The sequence below is a fragment of the Ursus americanus genome, chromosome 33 (assembly GCF_024610735.1).
Source record: "Ursus americanus isolate L20-20 chromosome 33, mUrsAme1.1.p, whole genome shotgun sequence".
In the NCBI taxonomy this organism is placed as follows: Eukaryota; Metazoa; Chordata; class Mammalia; order Carnivora; family Ursidae; genus Ursus; species Ursus americanus.
The window spans coordinates 6673939-6695501 of record NC_142159.1 but is presented as its reverse complement, the minus strand read 5'-3'; the positions used below and the strand labels follow the sequence as shown (position 1 = coordinate 6695501).

Genomic DNA, 21563 nt, shown 5'->3' with positions numbered 1-21563 from the left:
GCCATCTGGGTCTTCCCAGCTGAAACTTAAGACATTGTGAAACAGAGACAAGCCGTCCCTGCTGTGACTTGTTCAGTTCTTGATCCATGGAATCCCTGAACATAATAATATAGCTCTGTTTTATGCCATTAAGTTTGGGCTGGACCTGGAACATCCCTTTTACACCCAAATCTCTCTAAGGAGTTGTTTCTTCTCGGGGCGCCTGGGTGGCTCAATTGGTTAGGCATCTGCCTTCAGGTCAGGTCATGATCCCAGGGTCCTGGCCCTGAGTCAGGCTCCCAGCTCAGCAGGGAGTCTGCTTTTCCCTCTCCCTCCGCCCTTTGTGCTTGTTCTCTCTCTCAAATGAATCAGTTAAATCTTAAAAAAAACAAAAAAAGTTGTTTCTTCTCATTACCTCTGTTTCTTTATCCCCCACTTACTCCTCTAGTCTGGATTTTGCTCCTTTCTTTCAAGTTTATGTCTTCTGAAGTCAATGATCTCCCAGTTGTTAAATCCAATAGACATTTTCTCTTAGTCTGTTAAGAGAAGTATTTAACACTACTTTCCAGTTCTTCCTTTTGGAGTTATTCTTCTCCTAGTTTCTATGACACCGCCCTAGGTGTCATCCCAGGCCACTTCCTTCCTCTCTAGTCGCTTCTCCGTGTCATTTGCAATTTCCACCTTCCTCTAACCAGCTACTGGGTGATGAAGTGGCTGCGGCTCGGTTCTAAGCCTTCTTCTCTTCTCACTTTGTATTCTCTCTCTATCCATACCCATGGTTCTAATTCCCAACCATAGGACATCAGTGACTACATTTTATCTCTAACAATTTTATCTATTAAGCTCCACACCAGATGTCCAGATGCCTTCTTAACACTTTGTACTGGTCAGGGTTCTTAGTTGCACAGAGACTGGGCATGGCTGATTTAAGCAGAAATGAATGTCTTAAAAGTTCACAGAATCCCAGAAAGAGCAGAGTGCAGGGGTTGGAGCCTCTGCTACGTAGGCAGAAACAACAGCCAAAGTCACAGCACAGAGCTGGCCTGGTGAGGATACCGACACTGCTCTCAGCAAACACAGACGTGGCAGCTGTCACCACCGATAGCACTAGCCCTGGACAGTGGATGCTGCCCCTAGCAGCCTTGCCACGATGGCGCCTGGAGATACAATCTTGCTGTAGCTGCCACCACTGCAAGAAAAGTTTCTTTGAGGTTCCTGCTGCTTGATCTCATAGCTCCCTCTTCAAAGTCCCTGGTGTGTGCATCTGATTATCAAAGTGTAGGGCATGGGCACGGTCCTAGCTGTGGGGATTCTGGGAAAGCAAGCCACTGGTATTTCCAGATTCTACTGCAGAAGGCAGATTTCTACCTGCCACCAATTAATCACTACGTAAGGGATTCTCCAAATATATAAACGAGTTTCAGAAGCTAGGAGGGGGGAAGGCGAGGGGGAAAACTCCTATTACTTCTTCCTTGCAACAAAGTGTTTATCACCAATCTGATGTGCTCTCTAGAGGAACAAGTGTGTAGAACTCTTTTGCATGTTTTAATTAACTAAGGCTGAAATAAAACCTTGTGCTATAACAATGCCCAGGTCTTTCTGGGAGAATTCTCAATGGGGATGCTTGCAGAGTAGCTTGAGTACATCCAACCCTCCTGATACTTAGTGGTTTTCAAACACGTTTCCATTTACCTGTTTGGAATGTGAGGGAATATAGCTAAATAGCAAAACACGTCTACAGTAATAAGAAAGTGACATTAAGAGATCGTTGGGAATATTTTGTCATAGCTAATTGTTGATGTAACCAAAGCAATGAGCTTTGTCCCATTTGAGTATGACATAGAAGAGGAAGCCATCGAAAAATGAAAGGTTTTGACATTTTTTTCCAGTTTCATTACATCACAGCGCTTTTCAGTACATGACCCAGCACAAGGAACTAGAAACTAATTTATAGAATTCACGTTTCTGTATTTGCAGTGCAAATTCAGTGATTTAAGATTTTAGCAAAAATATAACCTGTTTGCACTTAGGGTCATAAATATGTCAAAAGAAAGTCGATGTACAACAAATTTTTGTATTCGAAAACACAAAACCTGACTTTTTCACTAGTTTTATATTTTCTCTGAACTTAAGCAAGAATTATTTTCTCTTCTCTCAGACTCTCTGGGTTTTCCTCTTCAAATAGAATGCTTGTGATCTGTAGAGGTTTAGAAAAGGTTATCCCCAGCCAAAACAAGGGAATCAATAAAGGGAAGAATTCTGTGAAATCGCTTACATTTGACGTTGCTAAACTTAAGTATAATAATGTCACATGTACTTATACAGTAATTGTGGGCACGCCTAAGTCCCTCCCTCTTTCCTAAACCAAATTCCCCAGATCCTAGAAATCCAGCCCTTCTGCCCTCCGGAGGCGCCTTTCCCAACGTAAAGTATAATTTTAAATTTAAGCTCCTGACTAAATAATGATTCCGTGGTCCACTGCCAGGGAACCTGGGCACCCCGGAGCCTCTGGAGGGTGCAGCGGGGTGTAGGCAAGGGCAGGGGGAGTGGGCGAAGCTGCTGGTTGGTGCCTGAAATCTGTGCGTTGCCCCTTTAATTGTGTCCCCAGCCCTCGGGCGTTTCTGTCCAACGCCCACGTCAGCAAATACCTTTTGTTTCTCTCACATTGGGGCTACTTGTTTTAGGGCGCAAAGGAGCGGCTTCGAAAGTGGGTATTTCCCCTGCCGAGGACCAGCAATCCTCCCCGAGCCCGCGCGCGCGACCCGCCGGTGCGCCGCGGCCCGCGGTAAGTGGCTGCGCGCGGCGCGGGCGGAGGGCGGGCGGGGCGTCGGGGCTGCCGGGACGGGCCGCGAGCCTCGCTGCGGGCGGAGGGCGGGCGGCGGCGGGATGCGGCCCGGGCGCGGCGCCCCCAGACGTCCCCAGGCCGGGAAAGCGGCGGGAGGCGCAGAGGCGGCCGGGCGCCATTTGCAGCCCCGGGCGCAGAGGCGGCGGCGGCGGCGCGCCGGCTCCGAGGGGCTGGGGACGGTCACAAAGGCGGCGCGGGCGGCGGGCGGCTGGCGGCGGGGGCTCCGGCCTCGGGGCGGCGGCCCGCGGGGAGAGGCGGGCGGCGCCGGGGCGCACCGGCTCGGGACCCCGCGGCCCGCCCTCCCCGCGGCCGCCCGGCCGCCCCGCCCGGCTAGCCCCTCCTGCGCGCCCGGGAGGGGCTGCGGGACAATGGCCGCGCCGTCGCCGCCCGCGCCCGCCTCGCCGCCCGCCCGGCCCGGCCCGGCCTGACCGCGGCGCGGGGAAAGGCGGGAAGGCGCGCGGAGCCTCTTGGCGGCGGCGGCGGCGGGCAGGCGGCGCGGGGACGGTGCGCGGCGTGTGTGGAGCCGTCGGGCGCCGCGGACTCCCGGAGGGTCGGCGGCCGGCCGGGCTCGGGCTGCGCGGCGAGTGCCGGGCGGCCCGCCCAATGGGGCGGCGGGGGGGCTGGCGGGCCGGGGTCCCGGCGCTGCTCCCCGGCGCCCCGGGCGCTTCCTCGGGAAGGTGGCTCCGTGGGTAGTAGTCCGAGTTTCTCCTCCATCCTCCATCCTTTGGTTTTATATCGTGATGCAACAGATCCGGGCTTAGAACCGAAGGCAGACTGGCTACACCTAACACATACGGAGCCATAATTTTTGGTTTATGACGGAACCGCACAAACGCACCTTCTCTCCGCGTAGACTGCCTCTTTTGTAAGTTAGTGAGCGGTTTGGCCCCTTCCCTTTCCAATGCGCTTATTTCGCATTGATTGTGCCAGGAGTCAGACTCCACATCTTTCCAAGACGTGTTAGGTTTTCTTTCCTTCTCTCTCGCTTTAAAAAATTGAGATATAATTGATATATAACATGTGTTAGTTTTCGTTTAAGACGTCTTTGGAAGCAGTAGATTCCCACCTAGTGGGCTTTTAACTACGCACGTCAGTATTCTGTTCTCAATAAACGTTTCTGTTTGCGAAACTTTATTTAGTAAATGGAGTGTCTTCACCTATATAAATTATTTCACTTAATTTCACATAAAACAGCCACCCAGTCAGGTCGATGGTTGTTCTGCTTCCCAGATGAGGAAATGCATTAAGTGCAGAATGTAAGCGTTAAACCAGAAGGTGAACCATGGCAGTCTCCCAACGCCCTTGCCTCCTGTTCTTGTTCCTCATTCCCTCCCAAAGGCACCTCCAGAGTCTTCTGGAGAGCAAGTCGGTCACTTTGCTTTCCTGCTCTAAAAACCTTAATTGGTTTTTTTATCAGAAGAAAATCCAAAATCCTCAACAGGAGAGCCGAGGCTCAAACTTCCTCTCTAGTCCCACCATCCCCCAGCCTCAAGTATGGGTGGGTCTGTGGGACCCCTGGAGCAAGAGCTCTTGGCTGATAACCAGGGATCAGAGATCTTTATTCCTGGGAGCCTTCCTGACCACACCAGTGGTAAATGTGAAGTGAGAATCTAACTTGCAACCCTTGGCCAAATGGGCACGTGTGGATTAGACTACAAGATGTCGGCAGAAGGCATCCTGAGTAGCTGGGCTCCTCCCAGATCATGTAAATTTCTGACCCCATGATACTTGATTCATCCTCTATAATTTAAGTCTTATTTTCTATTTGAAACTGGGTTTCTGTTTAATAGGCTTAACCCTTTCAGTGACATAATTATATGTTTATAATATTTAAAGAATTTGATGTAAGTTTTTTTTTTTATCTCCCCTGAGGGAATTTTTTGTCACTTCTTTGCTCAAAAATGGTTAGTGCCTCCCCATTTTCAGTGGTTCCCATCTTACTCATATTAAAAGCCAAGGCCTTGTTTTTTTTTTTTTTAAAGATTTTATTTATTTATTTGACAGAGAGAGACAGCCAGCGGGAGAGGGAACACAAGCAGGGGGAGTGGGAGAAGAAGGAGCAGGCTCATAGCAGAAGAGCCTGATGTGGGGCTCGATCCCAGATCGCCGGGATCACGCCCTGAGCCGAAGGCAGACGCTTAACCGCTGTGCCACCCAGGCGCCCCCCAAAAGCCAAGGCCTTGTAAAAGCTGGTCCTGTGATGTCCTACCTGCTGCCCAGTCTGCCTTTCCTTTCTGAGTCCATTTCTCTTTCCTTTCTCCAGCCCTCCTATCCTGCCCCACCTTAGAGCCTTTGCCGTTCCATCTTCCTGGAACACTCTTCCCTTAGATACCACATGACTGTCTCAACTCCTTTGGACTTTAATTAAATGCCAACTTCTCAATGAGGCTTGTCCCAGCTATGGTTTCGATTCTCTTAAACCTTTTTATACTTAATTCTAAGTCTTTCCAGGGTTAAAAGATGTCCATCCAACAAAGAATACAATTACCGGTGCTAGTTAGCTTTATGACTCAGGCATTTTTGCTAAGGAGGCTAATGAGATTGTTTTGGTGACCCTGATGGGACATACTGAATTCTAGTTTAATGACTATATATCTTAAAAGAGATGGTTTTGGAGCTCACAGTCTTTTTTTTTTTTTTTTTTTTTTAAGAGAGAGTGGGGAGGGGCACAGGGAGAGAGAGAAAAAGAATCCCAAGCAGGCTCTCCGCCCAGCACAGAGCCCTACCCAGGCTCGATCTCACAACCCTGACATCGTGACCTGAGCTGAAATCAAGAGTCAGACACTTAACCTACTGAGCCATCCAGGCGCCCCAACTTGAACCTTACTTAATGACTTGAGTACTATCGTGAATGTAGGTTATGTTAATGTCCTTGCGGATGTAAATATTACCACATTGTAACTGAACCTGACTTATAGGACAATTCCAATGTTTTGTAGAAGTTCCTGTTTTTGCTCCTTCCTACATCTCTACTGCCTGTCTTCGTTCCTTACCGTGTCTTACTTTGACAATTACATTAAGCTTTAAATTGGTCTCTCTGGCCCTGCCTCTCCCACTGTTTCTCTCCCTCCAGGCTGTCTCAAGTTTTCATCTGGGTATGCAAATTGGATCATCATAACAGTAATACCTAATAATTATTGAGCCCTAGCTGCATGCCAGGCATTGTGCACACACTATGGTCAGAAGAAGAGTGTAAGACTCAGGGGTGTTGGTTTGGGGTCAGTCAGCCAGAATTCCAGTCTCTCTTCACTTGCTTCTGTGCAATTTTGGAAATTTTTGAAAAATTTCTCTATGCCTCAGTTTCTTTATACGGTGTGGATCGTAGCAGCTCTTTCTTCGCGAGGCTGTTGTGAGGACCCCAATGAGTCTACAGTGTTTAGCACAGCACCAAGTGAACATTCAAATGTTAGCTATTTTCACTGAGATATAACTCACATGTCATAAAATTCACCCTTTTAAAGTAAATTCAGAGGGTGCCTAGGTGGCTCAGTCAGTTAAACGTCTGACTCTTGGTTTTGGCTCAGGTCATGATTTCAGGGTCGTGGGATTGAGCCCTGCTTGGGCCTCTGCACTCAGCGGGGAGTCTGCTTGAGGTTCTCTCCTTCTCCCTCCCTCTCCGCCCTTACCCCCCTCCCCACAGTCGTGCACACTTGTTTGCGCTCTCTCTCTCACCAATAAATTAATAAATAAAATCTTAAAACATAAAGTGTAGGGATGCCTGGGTGGCTCAGTTGGTTAAGCGTCTGCCTTTCGCTCAGGTCATGATCCCAGGGTCCTGGGATCGAGTCCCACATTGGGCTCCCTGCTCAGCAGGGAGCCTGCTTCTCCCTCTGCCTGCTGCTCCCTCTGCTTGTGCTCTCTCTCGCTCTCTCTCTGACAAATAAATAAATAACGTCTTTAAAAAAATAAAAGAGTCCCCCATGTCTTTAAAAAATAAGTAAATAAAATAAATTATACAATTCAGTGTATTCGTAGAGTTACACAACCATCGCCACCCTCTAATTCCAGAACATTTTCACCATAGTATAAGGAAACCTTGTACCCATTAGCAGTCACTCCCCATTCTTGCCTCTCTCTACACCTGTGACAACCACTAACCTACTCTGTCTCTGTCATCTGCCCATGGTGGACACTTCATTTAAATACTATCATAAAATCTATGGTCTTCTGTTAACTAGCTCTTTTCACTTAACTGAGGTTTTTGGTTTTTTTTTAAAGTTTATTTATTTATTTGACAGAGAGAGACAGACAGACAGCGAGAGAGGGAACACAAGCAGGGGGAGTGGGAGAGGAAGAAGCAGGCTCCCAGCGGAGGAGCCTGATGTGGGGCTCGATCCCGTAACGCCAGGATCACGCCCTGAGCCGAAGGCAGACGCTTAATGACTGAGCCACCCAGGCGCCCCAGCTTGAGGTTTTTAACTAAGTTCACCCATGTTCTAGCAAGTATCAGTCCTTCGTTCCTGCTCATGGCCTAATACTGTTCTGTGGTGTGGATGTGTCACGCTTGGCTTGTCCATTCACCAGCTGACAGACATTCGAGTTATTTCTATGTTTGGGCTATTATGGATAATGCCCCGTGAACATCTGTGTCCTGCAAGTGTTTTTGTGGACATATGTTTGCATTGATCTTGGGCGTATATCTAGGAGTGGAATCACTGGATTATATACCTGTTTTTTAATAGCTTTATGGAAATACAATTCATATACCATACAGTTCACCTATTTAAAGTGTGCAGTCCAGTGGTTTTTAGTCTATTGGTAGATACATACAACTGTCAATTTTAGAGCATTTTCATCACCTCAGAAGGAAACACTGTACCCTTTAGCTCTCAGGCCTCTCATCCCATCCACCTCCCTACAGCCCGTCCTCCCAGCCCCGGGCAACCAAGTATCTACTCTCTATCTCTATAGATCTTCCTATTCTGGACTTTCATATGAATTGAGTCATAGAGTATGTGGTCTTTTGTGATTGGCTTCTTTCACTTAGCGGGATGTTTTCCAAGTTCATCCATCTCGTAGCAGTACCAGTACTTTAGTCCTTTTTAAGGCTGAATAACATTCTGTCGTACGGATATTCCATTTTCCCGTTGATGGACATTTGGGTTGTTTCCATCTTTTAGCTATCATGAGTAACGCTGCTGCAAACATTTGTGTACAGATTTCTGTGGGGACATATATTTTCATTTCTCTTGGATATATATACCTAGGCGTGGAATGGCAGGGTCCCCTGGTAACTCTATGTTTAATCATCTGAGGAACTGCCAGACTGTTTTCCAAAATGGCTGCCTCATTTCACATTCCCATCAGCAGCGTGTGAAGGTTCTGATTTGTCCAGATCCTGGCCAACACTTTGTGTGTGTGTGTGTGTGTGTGTGTGTGTGTGTGTGTGTGTTTATCCCAGCGATCTTAGTGGATGTGAAGTGGTATCTTACTGTGATTTTGATTTGCATTTCCCTAATGACCAATGATGTTAAACGTATTGTTATGTGCTCATTGCTATTTGTCTTAATTTATTTCATATTGCTATTAATCTTATTTATCTTAGCTATTATCTTATTTAATCCTCTTAACAGACTGCCTTAGACCCTCTTAACAGTCAACATCCCCATTTTACAAAGAAGAAACTGATGCGCAGAATTGAGCAACTTGACTAAGTCACATGGTCACCAGAAGAACTATAGTGATGTCACTCTTCGTAAAACCCTGCAAAAGCGCCCCAAACCTGCAAAAGTGGAGGGGCTTCTGAATCTGGTGCCTACATACTTTTTTCTCCTTTTATCTTCCACTATCCCTCCACAGGCCCCATATCTCTAGCCACAGCAACATTTTTATCATCCCTGAAGAAGTCACACTGTTTGATACCTACCCGTGCCTTTGCCCTTGGTGCTGTATCTGGAATGCCCTTTGTCCTCCATTTCCTGAATGAACTTCTACTCATGCTTCAAGACCCGTTCAACTGTTACTCCTCTGGGAACTTCTGGACACTTCTAGACACAGTCATTTGCTTCCTTGATTTCAGAGTTCCCTCATACTAGGAGTTTTTTCTTCATTGTAGTGCAACTTGGTTTAAAGCTTCTTTCTTCCTCTCCGTCTCTCTGTTTCTCTGACTCTCTCTCCTTACAGACACTGGGGTGTTCCAGAGCACTGACCTTTCCCAGAGCCAGAGAGAGCCTGGCACAGAGTTGGTGCTCAATAATTATGCATTGAATGAATACATTTCTCCTTTTTTTTTGAATATCTGCCCTCCTCATAAAAATAGAATAAGAGATTTTTTGCTTTAAAAAAGATAGGAAAAGAAAGCATATATAGCTATGTGGAGTTCAGAACAGTGTAAAAGTAATCATTGAATCAAAGGTTGAAGTCCCTCTCTTTCCACTGTTTTTCTAACGCTTCAGAAAGCCTCCAGTGCTGTTGAGGGCTTGGCTCTCAGGGTATGACAAACACCTTTGTGTCCACTTCAGTTCCCTCTGTCTCACTGGTTCTGTTGGATAAGGTGCAATATAAGGTTCTTATGGTTTTAGAATATTTGGGGGAAGCTTTATTTCAAAATCTACAATGTATTTTCCATCATCGGAAGATACCCGCAAACCAAACAAGGCCATAGTTTTATCTAAGGCCTTCTTAATACGTACATTAAATTGTATCCTAAACCTAAACACTAAAATTTTAACTTTCAGATTGCAAATCTTATGGAGAGTATAGATCCTATTCTCGTGAAATCTCCTCTGCGATAACATTTTATTTTATTTTTTTAAGATTTATTTATTTGAGAGAGAGAGCATGCGCACGAGTAGGAGGGGCAGAGGGAGAGAGAGAGAGTCCCAGGCGGACTCCTTGCTGAGCACGGAGCCCAACATGGGGCTCCATCTCAGGACCCTGAGATCACGACCTGAGCTGAAACCAAGAGTCAGATGCTTAACCAACTGAGCCACCCGGGTGCCCCTGTGGTAGCATTGAAAAAATTTGAGTAACAGAACAGCCTATGTGTCTGTTAAATGGATGGATGGGTAAAGAAGAGGCAAGAGAGAAGTCTATAATAGAATAATATTCAGCCATGACAAAGAAAGAAATCCTGTCATTGGCAGCAACACAGACGGACCCTGAGGGCGTTATGCTAGTCAAATAAGCCTGAGAGAGAAAGACAGACACTACATCTTACCACTTACATGTGGCATCTCAGAAACAAAGTGAAACTCAGAAACCAACTAGAAAAGTGGTTATGAGGGGCTGGACGGTGGAGGAAATAGGGAGAGGCTGGTAGAAGGGCACGAACTTTCAGCCATAAGGTGAACAAGGTCTGAGGATCTAGTGTGTAACATGGTGACTGTAGTTGACAACCGTGTACTGTATCATTGAAATTTGCTGAGAGAGTAGAACTTAAATGTTCTCACAGACACAAACAAACAACGAAAAACCACACCAAAACCAAAAACCATCGAGAAATCTGTGAGTGAGGTGATCGATGTGTTAATTAACTGGACGGAGGGACTCCTTTCACAGTGTTATATAGATCAGATCATCGTGATACACACTTTAAATATCTTACGGTTTTGTCAGTTATATCTTAACGAAGCTGAAAAAAAAAAATCCAAATAGCAAACACACTGGTTCCTAGAGCGTCATTAATGAGGTCGTGTTCGAAATGGAAATATGGCAACCGTCGTTTCTACGGAAAAACTCTTCCTTAGGGTGAGGTCTACAAGAGCTAGTTAGAGTAACCTTAACTAGTTGGCCAGCTGGCAGGGAGCTTTGCAATCTTCACGTACACTGTGCTTTTTGAAAAGATCACTCTGAGCGCGCAAATACGATGGACCCAGTCACATTTTTTCTGCGTCCACTTTTGTGCAAGTTGGCATTTTACGGGCTACAAGAAAATGCATGGTAGTGAAATCATAAAGTGTTTATGTTTTCTGCTCGGTTAAAGAAGTGTTTCAAAGCGGTCTGTGTAATTAATAATAGTGACGACGATGATGATGATTACCATAATAATAACTAACATCTATCAAGGGCTCGTGATAAGCCAGGCACTGCGGTAAGCACCTTACTTAGATGGTTTTCTCCTTTCCCCTGTCCTGTAGCTCTAGAAGGTATTTCTGTTATTCCATTTTACAGATGGAGAAACTGAGGCTCTAGGAGGTTAACTTCCTGTGTTATCTAGTTAGTGGGTGGCAGAGCCAGAATTGGCACCTGGACAGTCTGATTCCAGAGCCTGTACCCCCCGCACACTGACCAGTCCCGCTGCTCACAGACTACTCACCCGTCCGCTTGGATTTTGAGGCAGTTGATGTATTAATACGTCATCTGGGCCTAGTTGCAGGAAGAAGACACCACTCTAGTGTTTTCATTCATTTGCTAAAGGGAATTGAGTGCTTACAAAATCACTGGAAAGGCCCGGAGGAATGGGCTCCAGGCTGGGCCTGCAGAAATCATTCCCAGAACCAGACGGCCAAACAGGCCCCCCAGGGGAGGGAATCAGGAGGCCACCACTGGCACTGCTGCATTCCAGATGACATCGCTAGCTGCAGTTCAAGGGTCAAGAAATTGCTTCCCCGAAACTGTCCCTCAACACCCACCAACCGGGGACGGTTGTCTCCACCAAACTTGTCTCTGAACAGCCACGAAGCTCTAGACCCTGAAGGGCTGCTGCAGGAAAAGTCAGTGTTTGCATAAATGTGCTTGCCAGCATTAATGCCTAAGCAGCAGAAAGATGGTCCCCGCCTTATTTCTGTCTTCCAAGTCTCACAGAAGAACATCTGATGGATGGACCCTATTTCACATGGGGAAACTTAACTGTAAAGGAGTCTGGGAAATGTACTTTTTAATTTTCCAAAAGGAAGTTAGAAAGGACGCTGAAGGTTAATACACAAACTGACTAACATGTGCGAGGGTAGGGGCGCCTGGCTGGCTCGGTAGAGGGAACATGCGACTCGTGATCTCAGGGTGGCAAGTTCAAGCCCCATGTTGGGTGTGGAAACTACTTAAAAATTTTTGTTTTTTAAAAATACCCGCTAGGGTAGAACATGGTGGTTATTCCTAAAAATGAGATGGCATCAGTATGGAAAAACTGCTTAGGGCACAGACTATGTTCAGAAATCAGTTTTCTTAAAAAGCCACAGAATTAACTTTGCTTGCCGCTGTACAGATCCAATACTAGTTAGTGTGCTGTTTTTTTTTTTTTTAAGATTTTATTTATTTATGTGACAGAGAGACAGCCAGCGAGAGAGGGAACACAGCAGGCGAGTGAGAGAGGAAGAAGCAGGCTCCTAGCGGAGGAGCCCGATGTGGGACTCGATCCCAGAACCCCGGGATCACGCCCTGAGCCGAAAGCAGACGCTTTAACGACTGCGCTACCCAGGCGCCCCTAGTTAGTGTGCTGTTACGTCCCATTGTTGAAACAGTAAAGCTAAAGCCCTCACAGTAAGTACCCTTTACTGGGTGCCCTCCTAGCTTAGTGGGGCTAGGTGATAGATGAGCTTTTCGTGTCGCGAGGAGTTGTTCTCAAAAATTATTAGTTTTGTTCCCCCAACTAGTTTTCTGCTCAAAAAATTTTGTAAGCCTCTAGGCAACAATGTTTTGAATGGCTTAAGTTGCCAGAATGCAGACCTGCTCATGAGTGGGTAGTTGATGCAATCGTTTTACTAGTTTAAAAATATTTGAACAGCTCTCCTTTCTCTGGTGGTGTTTTCAGGATACTCATTAAAAAATTGTTTCCGTTCAGGGGCGCCTGGGTGGCTCAGTCAGTTAAGCATCTGCCTTTGACTCAAGTCATGATCCCAGGGTCCTGGGATCGAGCCCCGTGTAGGGCTCCCTGCTCAGCGGGGAGCCTGCTTCTCCCCCTCCCTCTGTCATTCCCCCTACTTGTGCGCACTCTCTCTCTCTGTCAAATAAATAAAATCTTTAAAATAAATAAATAAAAATTATTTCAGTTTGTTTTCTTCTTTCTACTTGTCTGTATTTTCTAAATTTTCTGTAAGTATATAATACTTTCATAATCAGAAAAAAAAAACGTATTATCTTAAAAAGTGACTCCATTACTTCAGTCAAGGAATTTTTGGGGAGAGGGCCTCCTGGGTGGCTCAGTCATTAAGCGTCCGCCTTCAGCTCAGGGCCTGATCCCAGGGTCCTGGGATCGAGCCCCCTTTCGGGCTCCCTGCTCCACTAGGAGCCTACTTCCTCCTCTCCCACTCCTCCTGCTTATGTTCCCTCTCTCGCTGGCTGTCTAAATAAATTTTTTTAAAAATGGCGGGGGGAGAATTCTTAGCTTAATTGATTGATTTAAAAAGCATCAAATTCATCTTCCACTGCCTATAGACATGAAGCCTCACACTCTCTTTGAGTAACAAAACTTCATGGTCAACGAAGAAAAGAGTCAAACAGATTTTTTTTTTTTGGCAATTAAAAAGTTTTAAAATAGAGTAAAAGCTGAAAAATGGTTAACAAGTTGTTACAGCTGATATTACAAATTGTGGTACACTCTGGTACAATCTGGCAAATTGAATAAGTCATAAAAGATCTGGGGGACTACATAGAGCCTTCTGAACATATGCAGTAGGATTTTTTTTTTTCCCACTTCTTGCAACCATACAGTTTTTAAGAAATGTTGGATTTTTCAAGTTGAATCTTTAAAGCTCTTCTGCTTGGTTTTCTTGCAAATCACATCAATGCCACTTGCAGGAAAAGGGTGCTAGGACGTGTGTCACTCTGGTGCCTCCTCATCAGCTGGCCTGCCTTTGAACAGCTGTTGTCTTAAGACGTTTATTTGATTGTCAAAGTTAACAAGTACGTCTGCTTGCAATTTGCCGTAATCCATTTTAATATCAGAAATCGCTTCTTGCAGATTTTCATATTAAGGTTTCAGTTAAAAATAAGCAAATCTGTTTATTTCTGGTAATTCATCATCCGTGGCGATTATCTATTTTTACCTGCCAAAAAGTGACCCCTGATGAGTGCTACCATGTAGTTTACTTAAATAAGTAGCTATTAAGTACGTTAGCAGATGTTTCTGTCTCTAATTACAAAAGTACATTGTAAATAGCTATTTGCTCTCTCTACAGGACAATCCTTCACATACAGAGTGTGTTTGACTTGGAATCTTCCCTTTTTTACTCCACTCAATTGACTTAGCAGGGTTTCAAGAGCAGCGTTCGTAAATTTTCAGGTATGAGCCATTTTAATTCTTGATATTATACCTAACTTAAGTGTATAGACAGAAAGTAGAGCTTTGCAATTATAGATTGTGTATGTCAGAGTCTGGATTTATTGCTTGAAAAGTGACTGTATAAAACATTCAACATTCTGATTTTCTTGGCCAGGTCTCCCTGTTCCCTTATTGCTAAATGTTTCATTCATTGCCTCTCGTGTACGTATCTCTTCCATTCTACCTTAATCAAAGACTCATATGACGTAAGAGCTAGAGATGATCTAGACCAGTCCCCTCAATTTGCAGAGAAGGACATGAAGCTTAGAAAGGTAAAGGTCAAGTCAGTGGACATAGAGCTAATTGAGTGGTAGAGCTGGCGTCAGATCTCCCAGCTCTTCCCCTGACAGTTGTGCAGGAGTATAGCTCAGGGATTACATCCTTGAGCTTTGGAGGGCCTGTCTCAGTTAATACCCTTTTCTGTCCAGTGGGGAGAATAATAACACCTACCCATTAGGTTGTCGTTGTCGAAGAAGACAATATATATTGCTACTATTATTACCGTCCGTGGCCCTCTTTCTCATTGGGTTGATCCCTTCGCTGCTTCTTGAAACTCCCCACCTCGGCTAACAGTCACCATGCTCTCCTAATTCTCCCTGTAAATCTCTGTAGCCCTGGCTCTTCCCCGTCTTGCTCCACAGTCAGGGGCAGTCCTCTAGGTTCTCATCTCAGCCCGTGCTTCTGGTGAGCCCCTCCATCTCTCATTGCAGATATCTTCCACCTCTCTGTCTTCACGTCTGACTTACCCTCCGAACTTCCGATCAGCATGTCCGGTGGCCCTGTGGCCGTTGTTACCTGACTTCCCACTCACCTCACATAGGATGTACTTAAAACTAAAGCCATGCCTTTCCCCCTAAACCAGTTCTTCCTCCTGACTTCCTAATTTCTATTAGTGATACTACCAGACACCTGGGCTGTACAGATCACTGTGTTCTCTTTATAGCTTTCTAGCCTTCCACAGCCATGACAAATTGTCATGCACCCTCTAGTACAATCTGGCAAATTAAATAACTTGCAAAATATCTGGATGACTGCAGCGAGGCTTTCTGAACATATGTAGTAGGCCTTTTCAATCAGCCATCAAGACCCATGGATTTATTTCCCATTTGGGTATTTTGCTCCTTTTCCTTCCTTCCCATTCCTGCCATCATCATGGCATTCAGGCCAGTAACCAGACCGACAGCTGCAAAGAGAGTAGCTGTTCATTTACCTGGAAGTGGCTGGGTTCCTTTCCTCTCTTTCTCTCCCCCGAGAAATACCACCTCTTGATTTCTTGTAATGGAATGTCAGCTTGTTGCTTGTTCATTTAGCACATGAATCTTGACTTAAGTAAAGACACAGAATATCATTATTCTGGCAGCTTCCAAAATCCCTTAATCTCGAATTACAACCTAGATCTGACTAACTGGGAGACTCATTCATATTGTACCCACTTGTTTGACAAACTTTAAACATTCGTATTTTTGAACATATTTTTATTATTCAGAACTCAAAATATTTAAAAGTATACCATGCAAAGTCCCCATCCCCTTTTGTTTCCTATCTCCCGGAGCCCATCTCACTTCCAGCTCGCAACCACTGTTCTGTTTCCTGTTACTCTGGTTCAGAGTTTCTGCTTATTTTTTTTCCTTGTGTGTGTGTATGTATGTATATGCACACACACACACACACACACACACACAATCTATTCCTTGCTTTTTTAAAAACTTAACTATGTATCATAGCCATCTTTCCATTAACTATCCCCTATTCATGGACATTTTTCTGATCCTTCACTATCACAAACAGTTCTTCAGCGGTAACCATGGACGTGTGTCATTCTGATCATGCACCATTGAACCTGTAGGATAAATTCCCAGAGGGGAAATTGCTTGGTCAGAAAATACATGCTTTTGTAATTTTGAGAGCCATTGCCAGTTTGACCTTCATGGGATCATACTAATTTATACTTCTGCCAGTAATGACTGAGGGTACCTGTTTTCCCACATTCTTTTTTTTTTTTTTTTAAGATTTTATTTATTTATTTATTTTAGAGAGAGAGCACACGAACAGGGGGAGGGGCAGAGGGAGAGCGAGAGAGAGAATCCCAAGCAGACCCCACACTGAGTGCGAAGTCCCATGAGGGGCTCGATCTCACAACCCATGACATCATGACCCATGTGATTATGACCTGAGTGGAAATCACGAGTTGGATGCTTAACCGACTGAGCCACCCAGGCGCCCCTGTTTTCCCGTGTTCTTATCAATATTATCACATTTTTGGATTTTTTGTTGCCTTGAGAGGGGATGAGCAGGACATCACGTGTAGTTTTAATGTGCGTTTATCTTTTTATGACAGAGGTTAAACATACTTTTCATAGGATAAGGGACATTTGTGTTTCTTTTCCTGGGATCTTCGTCTCATTTTATGTTAGGGTTATTGTTCTTTCTCTTGCCAATTTCTTCGAAGTAGGTGGAGATGACACTTTTCTCTGATAGACTTTTTTGCCACGTTGTCATATGTCTTTTGCCTTTGCTTGTGATATTTTTTGCCCATGCAGGATTTTGTTTCATCTTTATGTAATCAAATATATCAGCCTTTTATTTTATGGCTTCTGCATTTTGAGTCACAGGCCCTTCCCACTCTGAGTTTATAGAGTCTTCTGTATTTTCTCTTAGAACTTCTATGGCTTTGTGTTCACACTTCAATCTTTGATCCATATGGAATTTATCCGGGTATGAGATGGGAAGTGTAAATCCAGCTTAATTTTTTTTTTTTTCTGGAAAGCTAAAATTGCCTCAGGGCCACTTATTAAACCGCTCATTTTTTCACCACAGGTTCATCCTATATTAAATTCCCACCGATACTGGAGCGTATGTCTGGATTTTCAAATATGCTCCGCTGGCCTTTTTCTTTATCACCAGCATCATGGTTTTAATTACTGAGGAAGTGTAATTAAATAGATGTTGGTGCTAATTCTTCTCTTTGTTCTTCATTGTCATAATTCACGTAGCTATCCTTGTTTACTTATTTTTCCATAAAACTTTAGCAGCAACTTGTATTGATCTTAAAATAACCTGCTGGTGTTTTTATTATGGTCTTGTTATTATAACATATTTTAGGAAGAACTGACACCCAGTATGTCAAATTTTCTAATTCAAAAGTCTTAGCTTTCCGTAGTCTCCTCTTATGTCTCTTAGTTTCCCTCATATGAGTCTTATGCACTTGTTAAATTTCTTCCTAGGTATTTTAGAATTTTGATGCTATCGTAAATGGGAGTCTTTTATTCCATTATATCTCTTACCTAAAGTGGGGTTTTTTGTAACAATGAAAGTTACTGATTTCTAATACTCATTTTATAACCTCTTTCCCCCGCTTCCTGTTTGTGGTCATTTTGCAGTCGAATCTCTTGCATTTTCCAGGTATACAATCATATTAGCTGCAAATGATGATAATTTTACCTCCAGCGGTCCCTTTTCTACTTTCTTTCTCAAGTTAATTGCCTTGGCTAATGCCTCTACAACAGCGTTAAGTAATAGTGGTATTAGTGGGCATCCTTGTTCTGTTGCTGACTTTACTGGAATGTTCTATTCAGATGCTAGGTTTTAGACTGAAATAGACATATTTTATCACCAACCAGCTTTTATTGAGAGCAAATTATAGACCAGACTCTGTACCATAAAATAGAGATTAAAAAAAGAAAATGAGTATGACTCTGCCTGGCTTCAAAGAGTTTACAGGAAAAGACAGATACACAAATTAGTGTTAGAGATGTCACAGTCAAGTTATGTAGAGTGTAGTGGAGGCACGAGAAAGGTTGATGGCTGATCAGCTTGAGCCCATGTCAAGATCAAAGTCCAAAGAACAGAGGCGCCTGGGTGGCTCAGTCGTTACGCGTCTGCCTTCGGCTCAGGGTGTGATCCCGGCGTTCTGGGATCAAGCCCCGCATCAGGCTCCTCAGCTGGGAGCCTGCTTCTTCCTCTCCCACTCCCCCTGCTTGTGTTCCCTCTCTCACTGGCTGTCTCTCTCTCTGTCAAATAAATAAATAAAATCTTAAAAAAAAAAAAGTCCAAAGAACAAGGTACTAAAGCCTATTATTAGTTTGCATTGGAATGTTTTCTTTAAATTCATTATAGGATGTCCTTGACTTTGGAGGCAACATATAGGGAAAGTCATGCAGAGAACCTTTGTTAGTTCAGTAAGGACACTGGTGAGGATATTGACTGAGTGCCTCCGACATACCAAACGTTAAACTAAGGCCAACAGCCATACACACACAGACGCGGTCTCTACTCGTATGGATATTACAGTGTTGCGGAGAAACATACATTAGAATAGACAGATGCAGTCCAGCATTTGCCAGGAAGTGCATGTATATGGTACAGCGTGTAGGAAATCGAAGTTGACGTCAGTCCAGGGAAGTCAAGGAAAGCTTCCCAAGGGAGGCGCTGTTTGAGCCGACTCTGAAAGAGGAGCAAGAGCTTCTCAGATTGAGAAGGATGGTTTTACTGTAGTACAGGAACAATATGGACAGAAGCTTGGCGGCATGAAGGGTACCGTGTGCCCGGGAATTGGCATGTAGCCTAAGGACGGGAGGCGAGGTAGGTGGTAGGAGATGAGCGTGCAGGGATTGGCAGAAGCAGGGTCCCGGAGAGTATTAAATCCATTCATACAAGTAGGGACTTTATCCAGTAGGCAGGAAGGAGCTGTTAAAGAATTTTAAGCAGCAGAATCCAGAAAGATACCATACTTCAGGGTGGTTTGAAGGGAGAAAGATAAAAGGCAAGGAGGAGACCAATTAGGAAGTTATTGTATTAGTTCAAATATTCTCTCTGATGACATTTAGCATCCTCATATAAGGACTCACGTGACAAATTCCTCCTAGAAGTTAGTGCCGGGAAAATGCTCATTTTTACTGGGGAAATGATACGAGCACTGTATAAGGTTTGAGTAGATCCCTCTGGAAAAAGCAGAGACCAGCCAGGAAGCTAATACAGTAGTCTGTCTACTCAGGTGTTCTTTTATGACCCTCAGGAGGGTTTTGCCATTTTTGTCGTAAACTTCCTGCATGCTTCTCATTACAATATTTCGTTTCAACTGTTTTTGTGAAAGGGATCTTCCATTGTATCTGCTAACCACCTATTTCTTTTTGTGTATTAATTTCATAAGTGGCTATCTTACCAGATTCTTTTGTTTCTAGGAGTTTTTATTTAATTGAGTTTGCTAAAGTATAATTTACATACAATAAAACGCACCCATTCGAAGTGTACAATTCAGTGGGTTTTGACATATATTCGTAACAGTCACCATAAGTAAGATATAGAACATTTCCTTCACCCAAAATTTCCCTCCTGCCTTTTTTCCCCCCTTATGCCTTTTTGTTATTAAACCCTCCTATCTGTCTCACTCACAGCCCAGGCAACTATTAACCTCCTAATTCTGTCACTCTGTCCACTTGTTCTGGAATTTCTTGTAACGGGAACCACCCAGTACGTGCTCCTTTGTGTCTGGCTTTCATGTGTTGAGGCCGACGCTTTTGAGATTCATTCAGGTCATTGCGTGCATCAGAGGTTGTTCTTTCTGTGGCTCAGTACTATTCCGTGGTACAGATGGACCGCGATGTAGCTGTTCACCAACTGATGGACGTTTTCTTTGCTGTTTGGGGCCACTACGAATGAAGCTGCTATAATGAAAATTCTTGTGCCCATCTCGTTGTGGACGTATGTTTTCATTTCTCTTGCGTAAATACTCAGGAATGAAATCGTTGGCTCAAAAGCAGGTATAACTTTGTTCGAACTGCTAAAACAGTTTTCCAGAGTGACTGACTCTTATTTCATATTCCCGCCGGCGGTGGTGAGATCCAGTTTCTCCACATTCTTGTCAACACTTGATAATGTCCATCTTTTCAGTTTTAGCCTTTGTAGTATGTGTGTAATGACTTTTTTTTTTAAGATTTTATTTATTTTTGTCTTTGAGAGAGAGAGAGAGAGGGAGGGGGAGAAGGACAAGCAGACTGCACACTGAGTGCAGAGCCCAAGGTGGGGCTCGATCCCACGACCCTGAGATCATGACCTGAGCTAAAATCAATGGTCGGAGGCTTAACCAACTGAGCCACCCAGGCGCCCCTGTGTGTAATGACATTTAATTGTGGTTTTAATTTCCACTTCCTGTATGAAGTGTATGAAGAATGGTGTTAGGGACACCTGGGTGGTTCAGTTGGTTAAGCGTGGGACTCTTGATTTGGGCTCAGGTCATGATCTCAGGGTCATGCTGTCGAGCCCCTGGTCAGGCTCTGCACTGGGCATGGAGCCTGCTTAAGATTCTCTCTTTGTGAGATGCCTGGGTGGGCCAGTTGGTTAACGGTCTACCTTCTGCTCAGGTCATGATCCCAGCGTCCTGGGATCGAGCCCCACATCGAGCTTCCTGCTCAGTGGGGAGTTTGCTTCTCCCTCTCTCTCTGTCCCTGCTCATGTTCTCTCTCTTGCTCACTCTCTCTCTCAAATAAATAACTAAAATATTAAAAAAAAAAAGATTCTCTCTCTGTCCCACCTCCCCATGCTTGCGCATGCGCTTGTGCCCACGCAAGCGCTCTCTCTCTCTCTCTAAAAAAAAAAAAAAAAAAAAAAAAAAGAATAATGTTAAACATCTTTTCATGTGCTAATTTGTGTATCTTCTTTGGGGAAATGTCTGTTTAAATCATTTGCCAATGTCATATAGTTGTCCTATCATTGAGTTGTTTGATATCTTTAGACATTCTAGATGCAAGTCTTTTGTCAGATATATATATTGCAAATACTTTATTCTAATTCATGGCGTGGCTTCTCATTTCCTTAATAGTATCGTTCAAAGTGCAGAATTTGTCAAATTTTTCTTTATGGCCGATGCTTTGTGTGTGCTCAGAAATCTTTGTCTAGGGGTGCCTGGCTGGCTTGGTTGGAAGAGTGTGTCTCTGTTGATCTTGGGGTCATGGGTTCGAGCCCCATGTTGGGTGTAAAGATTACTAAAATAAGTAAACTTAAAAAAAAAAAAAAAAGAGGGGTGCCTGTGTGGTGCAGCCTGTTAAGCTTCAGACTCTTGGTTCGGCTCAGGATGTGATCTCAAGGTCGTGAGATTGAGCCCCGCCTCAGGCTATGTGCTGAGTATGGAATCTGCTTGGGACTCTCTCCCTCTGCCTCTGCCTCTGCCTCTGCCCCCCCTCCCCCCTTTAAATAAATAAATAAATCTTAAAAAAAAAAAAACGAGGGGTGCCTGGGTGGTTCAGTTGGTTAAGCAACCAACTCTTGATTTCAGCTCAGGTCATGATCTCCGTGTGAGCCCCATGTCAGGCTCTGCACTGAGCCTAGCACCTGCTTGAGATTCTCTCTCCCTCTCCCACTGCCCCTCCCCCTGCTCACGCATTCTGTCTCTCTCAAAAAAAAAAAAAGAAAGAAAGAAAAGAAATCTTTGCCTACCCCAAAGTCCTGAAGATTTTCTCCTATGTTTTCTTCTACAAATTTAACTTTTACATTTAGTTTTGTGATCCATTTTGAGTTTAAAATTTGTCTGTGGTGTAAAGTAAGGGT

At 44.4% G+C, this 21563-nt stretch overlaps 1 protein-coding gene across 3 annotated transcripts in view; it reads left to right on the top strand.

The window, feature by feature from the left end:
* Nucleotides 1–2359: 2359 nt before the first annotated feature.
* Nucleotides 2360–21563, top strand: part of ZBTB8A (zinc finger and BTB domain containing 8A) — a 57715-nt gene continuing 38511 nt past the window's right edge. Inside the window, exons 1-3 of one of the 3 annotated variants that reach the window (XM_045782369.2) lie at nucleotides 2360–2403; nucleotides 2664–2764; nucleotides 13879–13982. The gene's annotated coding sequence lies outside the window, so the exon portion shown is untranslated. Of the gene's footprint in view, nucleotides 2404–2609; nucleotides 2765–13878; nucleotides 13983–21563 lie in introns of those variants that run through there. The other 2 variants (XM_087858726.1, XM_087858725.1) reach the window with 2 other exon arrangements.